The 7,780-nt window shown below is 45.4% G+C and overlaps 1 protein-coding gene across 3 annotated transcripts in view; it reads right to left on the reverse strand.

Moving 5' to 3' along the window:
* ADIPOR2 (adiponectin receptor 2) overlaps positions 1 to 6,898 on the reverse strand; it is a 45,333-nt gene extending 38,435 nt beyond the window's left edge. Inside the window, exon 1 of one of the 3 annotated variants that reach the window (XM_075115787.1) lies at positions 6,756 to 6,898. The gene's annotated coding sequence lies outside the window, so the exon portion shown is untranslated. The remainder of the gene's footprint in view (positions 1 to 6,755) is intronic. The other 2 variants (XM_075115780.1, XM_075115795.1) reach the window with 2 other exon arrangements.
* Positions 6,899 to 7,780: the final 882 nt, after the last annotated feature.

A 7,780-nucleotide genomic window follows, 5' to 3' on the forward strand; every position in this document is an offset into this window, starting at 1 on the left:
CTCATAATTATCAGGTAGTCAGAGAAATTTAGTATTCCTCTTCTATACCGAAAACGTATTTGAAGATTGCCCCTTAAGAAATACCTTACCAATCAAGTCTAAGCTACCTAGCAACTTCCTTCACTGCATTAGTGAAGCTCGCAAAAAGGAATATTTTCATAACACATCCATTACTGAACTATTTCTGTAATGCCGCAGAATTCATATGGTTGCCAATTATTAAAAGGTTGCAGAGCTGGAAGTCAAAGAGCACTTGCACTTAACCATGGACATTAAGTTCATCAGGACACAAGCCTTTTTCCATCATTCTCGTCTTACCTTGGACAATATAAAGGTCAGAAAACCACTAAGTAAAGCTTCTGTTGACTTTTCTCAACTCTCAGGCTACCCACCTCAGAAAATAATCCATTTTGTTTTCTGCTGAAGGTACAGCAGGCAGAAAGCCAATAGTTGGCACTTTGTCACATAGCTACTTTAATAAGAATTATGAATAGGCTCTTCCTTTTATTTCTACAGTCATGTTCCATTAAAAAAACCCACCATCCCAATTTGTCTAAGATTAATATTGATAACAGTGGAATATTGCTGTTATCAGCCTTGCAAGGCTATAAGACATTCTAGGGAATACATAAATACACAAATAATCGCTTAAACTAAAGCGATCTGCAAAGCACACTGTTCTTCACAAGCAAATTGGTTGTGTCATCCCACAATGTCAGAAAGCACCCGATTCCACCAACAACAACTTCTCTCCACAGCACTAGTATTTGTTTAAGTAATACATACCCACAAAGTTCACCAGCTGAGACCAAGACATAAATTAAAGCATTAGGAAAAACAGAAAAAGTACACCCTTCAGCTTATATCACGGAATGGCAACCACTAAATCCCAGAAGCAGCCCACTAGAAATGCAGGGCAGTATTCTTCATAACAAAAGCATACCTAAACTGTCAGCTGAGAGAGGCTGAAATGCATGTGCAGTGGCTCTGTCTCAAGTCCTACTAACCATCCACTTCCTTGTCCAAAATATTAAAATCCCTTTCCCTTAAGGTAAAAGGGTTGCCAGTACTCTCAGTTCTGAGAGTATAGCCAATCTCATCTACACTTATTTTTGCATTGCATGGCTTTTTAAAAGATCTCCCACTGCAGAATGGTAGACAGAGGTACAAGTATTTCTACTACAAGCAGGAGTTAAAGATTAGCTAAAGGTATTTTACCACTACCTAAAGGAATTTTACCATTCAGGTTTAACCTAAGAAGCCAGAGGTGGTATCTGTTCTGAAAAGGCAGCTTTTACAGCCTCAATTCAACTGTTCCATTTTCACCAGAAGTTCTGGTCAGAAACCATGTACAGACACGTTTGCTTGAAATCCTTATCACGGTAACAGGTCCCAAAACCTAGTGTCACCCACCAAGTAGTTTGCACAAGAAGTCAAAAGAGCACAAATCAGTGCCTTTTAATAAAGTCTGCAGAATTATGTGAAGAAAATGTTTCATACAGCAAGAAGGTCCATGGCATGTTCCCTCCAGAAGAACAGCCTGTTTATTCAAATATCCATAACATCCAATTTGCTAAAACGCGTGACAACATTTTGAGAAAAATCATACTAGTCAAGCAATAAACATGTCCATCAGTAAGTAGCTAAAACAGGAACCTCACCAGAATGCTGTCATTACAACAGAGTGAAGCTCACTAAAGGTTCCAACCAACAAAACAACCCTTACCTAAAACCTGTAGGAGAACTGCTTAACACACCCAGTGGTCTCCTAACGAAATCTGTAACATATACATTACCATTCTCTAGACCTAAACAGAGCAGCACAATTGACCTTGGCTTCAAACAAGGAATGGCAGTCTCTGCAATCCTCTAAGTAGATGGAACGAAACAGGTTGGGGAAAAGAGCGTTTAATTTGGTTAAGAAGGGAAGGTGGAAAATTTGATGCACAGATATGAAAAAGGGCTTTGGTGTACTTCTGATACATCAGCCTAGCCACACCTTACCTTTGAATATATGCAGATAAACATAGCTACATTTGGAAAAACGACAACTCACGTTGGCAAAGACAGCTAGACTTTTACATGACCTATTCAAACACAGGCAACGTTGTAACATTATGACACCTACATCTAGTATAAGTTTGGTTTTCAGCATTAGATGAAGAAACATGAATACTAAACGTTTTGAGATAAAATACTGCCAGAAAGAAAAGAATAAGACAGGGCAAAAAAAAGGAAGCAGCCTTTCCTGCAGCAGGCCCCAACAGACGTTTGCAATGTAGGTAGATCTGCTGGCAGAAGACTGCCATACTTCAAGTATTCAGGGTTGACTTTCAGCCCATTCTGCAAGTAAATTGTCTACTCTCTTGCTTACTGCTGCCTAAAGGTACCTTAGAGCCAACGATTATAGCTCTGCCTGTTCCAACACTTTCTTCCTCTAAATAGTGCCTATTTTCTGTTCTCACAAGGGCTTAATTAGTCCTGTTCACAGAGAGCTACAGCAGCTGGCACATCCCAACAGACTCTATCGCATTTTCATAGCTACTGAAATCCATCTGAAGCATGCTGCAAATTTTTCTATGCTGAGAAATACATGGCCTGTGAACCTTATATCTACCTATACATTTGAAGACAACTTTCTGCAAGCAATTTAACCATAAGGCAGCCACAAGAAGTCCTGAAACATTTGCTGACACGTGTACGGTTCACAGGGGCCAAAGAATCCTGCATGCCCAGAAAAAGAGACTCTCTCCTCCACTAACACAGCAGCAGAGATCTGTAACTCTAGAATACAAGAGTAATCATGGCTACATGCAACAAATACAACTGCAATCTAATTTTATTTTATACCCATCAACCCTACAACATATTTCATCTGCTACAGAAACCATTAAGCTACAAATTTTAAAAAAAAAACCAAACACCAATACCAAGACAGTAGTTTTCTTCCTACCCTGGCCATATCCTAACGCAAACAGATGCCACTTAATAAAAAACAGTGAAGGACAGATATTTCCAAGAGATTCTGAAAATTCAAAAGAAGTTACAAGGGAAAATCATGTTAAATCAGAGGGAAAATTGGTATTAAACATAGAATATTTCCTCTTCAAAATTCTGAGCACCTTAATGTTGCCAACACCTCCTTTGCTACTTTTCCTATCAAGCAGCAGCAGCAGCATAAGGTGTGGCACCTCCTTTCCTGATAGAGGCTGTCTGCTTATCACACCAGTGGCCATGTCGCAATGTGGTGAGCAGTCTTCTGTATATAAAAAGATTGTCACTGTGCCCTGAAAGGAAACCTTGAGGTTCATCTTCGACGTGGACTAAGATAAAAAATTTATTTTTCGTCAAACTATTGAGACAAACTTTCCAGAAAACGTATGTAATCACTGGGCACGTTAAACTCCAGCTCAGTTTTACAGTTACCTGATGATAAAAGTCTGAATCTCTCACTCCAAGCTATTGCCACAGAGAAGGCAGGAGATCATTCTTTTCAAAGCACTGGAACGGGAACTATGTGGAAACAACTCACCTCCTGCTTCTTATTAGTTTACATACCGATCTTCAGCAGCCTACTTCAAAAGTAATGTGTTCTGGTAGTAGGAGCATATTCAAATAAACAAGTGAAAGTTAAGAACGTTTTCAGAAATCTGTTTTCTGAAGAAGCCGAAAAAGTACCTTGATTGTCTCAATATTCTTAATCTTTATTTCTTTATTGAACTTGTCTTGACAAGCATAGTTTTAAAAAGCAAAGGCAGTCACCACATTAAGTACAACCAACTGAAATACAACATCTTATAGAAAGGATCAGGCATTTAAAACAAGCTTTTTCAAGAACGATGCAGTCTAAAGTCTTCCCTTTAAACACTGTCCCAAATACTTTTTCATGATCACTACCATTATCTTGTGTAACATCTTTTCAAATCTACCAACATCGTCTGCCAGAAAATTCACTGAATGACTCAGACACAGACACTATCAAATTGTAAGTACTTAAAACCACTATTTCCATTTCAGAACTACTTCTATTTAAGCAATTGAATTGCTGATGGCATAGTAATCCAACGATCTCCTGAAGTTTCCTTATCAAGATCTTCCTTGTGCACAGACAGCATCTCCACTGACAAAAGCAAGCCTTGTTTCTTTGCAGTGTCTTGGACAATACGGTTATACAACCAGAAACCTGCAAAACTTGCAAAATTTAGTGTCTAATATTGAGTGTCTTTGTACGTGAACACTTGACATAGTTACTTGAACATGCAACTGAAGACATAAGATAACAGCAGAGATCCAAGCATTAAAACCACTGGCATCACGTGCCCTGCCAATCCCCATTAATTTTCCTTCATGACAAATCAATGGAAACTCCTGCCTAGAGCAAGCACAGGCTTTTCAAACTCCAGCCTTTTTAAGCTGTATCCAGGAGTCAGGCTTCAAGTCTGAACCTCACCCACAACTGCCCAAACCACTGCTCACTAGTCACTTGAGCAAACTCGCAGTAATGCCACCAGTTCAATAGCACCAATGCAACTCCATCGATGTAAAGACTGTGGGCATGTTCGCAGGGGTAAGGGGGAGTCCTTTGTGTGTGTCTGGCTCTCTTGAAGACCTGATATAACTTAAGCTCCTACACACATCACATTTTATATTTCTGTTTGAGAACATACATATAATAGATAAGAATCTGTTGAAGGAATTTTCACCATGAAACATTTTGCTCAGGAAGTATGCCAAGAATACACTCTTCCTTCATACCAGATTATTTTTTTCATATCTGATTTATACCCAGAAAGCATCATTTTGAAAACATGGACCGAGTTGGGATGCAGCTTTTAACTCCTCCATCACTAATTCCAATTCAGTTTTCCGCATTAGCAACTATTCTCCATGTTCTTCACCACAAAGCTGCCAAAAACCTCATCCAAAGGCTTACTGAACCATATTTGGTTATCAGGTCAGACAAGGGAGTCATTTCCATGTGTTAATCAACTCAGCTTACACTTTCAACACAACAACAAACTTCCTTCAAGTTGCCTACTAACACAAACTCACAGACTTCACAAGTATCACAGTACAGCTGAAGTTCGCACATAAGTTACCTGAATAACATAAGAGCCACAGCATAAAATCTTCATAACTGGGACTGCCTAATACCGCTACATGATCACTTCCTTTTTTCTATAAAGGATATTAGCTCATAACTGAAGATAACAAGGAAAGCAGACTGTGGTTTGTGACTATGCTGCACCCATAATTCCATGACGAAAATCTAGTTCTGTCAATCATAAATGTATTTTCCTCCGTTACAGCAGCTACCACCAAATGTGAAGTAGTTTCACTAAGAAAGCACCTCACTACTTAAATGCTACAAAAAGGCCTCTGAAAGCTGAGGGGCTCTTAAAATATAACTCAGAGAGGACTGTGCAGTACACAGCTCTTCACTGACTTCCAGATCTGCAAAGACCACAGCCAGGATGCAACCAGAAATTTAATACTCCCTGACACTGACTACAGCAAGGGAGTGAAAACAAGAGTTTAAATAACACATTAAGACCTCAACTCTTGAAAACTAGATTATGCCCAGAAGGGTTTGCCCAGAGGACCTGGCCAACTGTATAACACCTGGTCTATTTTAAAAAAATAGACCTTCAATGCTGTACTAGGAACAAAATATATCTTTAAATAAGGACTAGTATTGAAAACCTTTTCTGCTGCATGACAGGTGCATACGATAGTTTACACAGATGAAGTGACAAAGCCTGTATGTCAAATAAGTTATAATTTAATGTTAACAGTTTTCTTAAACATATGCCAACACACACATACACGAAAGCCACTAAATCAACTGATTTGTAAGGTTAAGACAGACACAAAAAGAAACCAACTGCTGCTTGAAAAGCTCAGTAAGAACAGCTGTCCTATCTTCTTTGTCTTCTAGTCAATTATCATACGTTTCAAAGTCTTTGTTGCTCATCCTAACTAAATGAGAAAGGAATACCTGATTCTCTCAGGAAAAAAAAAGCCACAACTTTTTTGGAAGTTTATTAACTGCCACTTGTGACTATCCAAATTGTAGGTACACTAGTGTCAAATATTTACGTTATCTACTGTTGATAACTCCAGTGTTTATAGATACACACAAACCCCCACCCCCAAACACACCCCCCCCCAAACACACACCCTACTCTGCAAGCAAGGCAACGTTCCCGTGTTGTGCAAGCTCAAGAGTTATTATTTTTATTGCCTCCGTAAAAGGATTTCAGGAGCAGCAGCAGACCTCCCTGTCCTGACAAGCAACAAGCGTACAGAAGGCTACAAACAAGACCCACTTACAGCACTCTTGACCCACTTAAAGTGCTTCACCGCCCTAAAGCCTCCTCCAGCCAAGCGTTTCCAAGCGCTCCTCCGTGCCCCTGAGCAAACAACCTGACCACAAGCCCGGCTCACTTCAGCCCCGAGCCGCCCGCCCGCCCGCAGGGCCCGCTCCCCGCCGCGCCGACAAAACCCGGCCGGGGCCGAGGGCAGCGCCCACCGCCGGCCTTTCCCCAACGCCCCGGGGGCGGCCGCGGCCTCGACCCCCGCCCCACCGTCCTCCAGGGGCAGCGGTGGGAGGGAGGGAGAAATTCCTACCACCCACCGGGGCTCCCCCCTGCCGAGCGGGCGGGCGGACCCCCGACCGGGGACCCCCGGCCAGGCCGCGCCGCGCAGCCCTTCCGGTGAGGGGCGAGGCGCGCGCGGACCCCGCGGGCACTCACCTGGCAACGGCCGGCGCTCGCGAGGTGCTGCGAGGTGCTGCCCGCCGCCCCGCGCCCCGCCGCGCCGCCCCCCTCCTGCGGCAACCCCCGCCGCCGCCGCCGCCGCCGCCGCCGCCCCGGCCCTGTCGCCTCCTCCTTGCCCTAAACCGTCATCATCGCACGAGGCCGCTGCCACCAATGCGGGACACCTCGCCGCGCCTGCGCGGGACGCGCCGGAAGGAAGGGCGGAGAACGGGGCCGGCTGCATCTCGGGGGAGGTAGTTAGGGAGCGGGCGCCGCCGCCAGGCCCCGCCCCCTGGCCGCGCGGACGCCCGCGCTGCGCCGCGCCGCGCCCGCCGGCAGCAGCCGGCTCTGATTGGCTGAGGGAAGAGAGTGACGGGCGCGCGGACTTCTATTCGCCGCTGGCGTGGGCCAGCGCGTGTCTGGGGCGGTTGGCTGGTGGCGGTTCGTGGTGGTTGGGGCGCCCGGCAGCCTCTCTGGAAGAGCCGGCCCCCTCGGCGCATCTCCTCTGGCTCCCCGCGGGGCGGCGAGCGACCGGGAGCGGGTGACGGGGGGTTCTCCGGTGACACCGGTTCCTCTGGGCCCTGCGCTGGCGGCGGAGTGTCACCCTTGCCCACAGAAAGCGGTGTCACAGGAAACCCCAAGGCAGGCGGCTCTTCCCGCGGGCGTGGCGGAAAGAGGCCCGAGAGGGGTCACCCGTGGGGACCACACAAAGCCATCCAGGCTGAGAGAGGCACTGTGAAACTCACCGGGGAGGGGAGATGTGAGGTGTCCCAGGGGCCGCCACAGGTCCTGCTGAGGGGGGAAGGGGTCCCGCTGGACCAGGGTTTAATGGTCGGGACTGACCTGTGCGCTCCAGGGCATGGCATGGAGCAGGCAGGCCACAGCCAGTGCAACGCCAGAAAAGTGATGAAAACTGGATGGTGTTCCCAGCCTGGTGGTGCTGGAGGCATCTGGGAAGCCTGGCTCTCGTGAGAGGGCCCAAAAACCAATGTCTGATGTAGAGGCACAGAGAAGCAACACCG

Source organism: Phalacrocorax aristotelis, chromosome 1 (genome assembly GCF_949628215.1).
Source record: "Phalacrocorax aristotelis chromosome 1, bGulAri2.1, whole genome shotgun sequence".
Lineage (NCBI taxonomy): Eukaryota > Metazoa > Chordata > Aves > Suliformes > Phalacrocoracidae > Phalacrocorax > Phalacrocorax aristotelis.